The following is a 514-nucleotide window of genomic DNA, read 5'->3' on the forward strand; positions in this document are numbered from 1 at the left end:
CCTCATCCAGGCCTGCTTCAGGGACCTGGGGGCTCTACGCAGGCCCCACCTTATTTATGGAATCTGACAACCCTGTTCCAAGAAGAATATCTACAAATCCATCAGTACAGCAGAGTGGGAGACCTGAACTCAGTTCAGCCGTGACACGTCACTGTGTATAGTGTGTGTATGGGGGAATGGAAAGGTTCTGTGGGGGCACGTGACCACCCCCTGTGTTGTCTCAGCCTCCACCTCCTGGAACTTGATATGTATCAGACAACAGAGAAGAGCCACCACTTCCTCCTCCTGCTCTCTGTCCTGTGCTGCCCACAGAGCTTGCAGGCATCCTCCCTGCCTGAACAATCCTCATTCAACTTAGTAAGTGTTCAAATCAAGACCAACAAAAGGAGCAACACAGTTGGGATGCACTGTCCCCCATGCGCCATCAGGGTGGGTGGTGCCAGGGTGGGATGGTGGTTGGGGCTGGATCACCTCAGTTAACAAAAAGTTGGAGAATTATCAGTCACTTTTTGTT

This window comes from Emys orbicularis, chromosome 1 (assembly GCF_028017835.1).
Source record: "Emys orbicularis isolate rEmyOrb1 chromosome 1, rEmyOrb1.hap1, whole genome shotgun sequence".
NCBI classification, from domain to species: Eukaryota; Metazoa; Chordata; order Testudines; family Emydidae; genus Emys; species Emys orbicularis.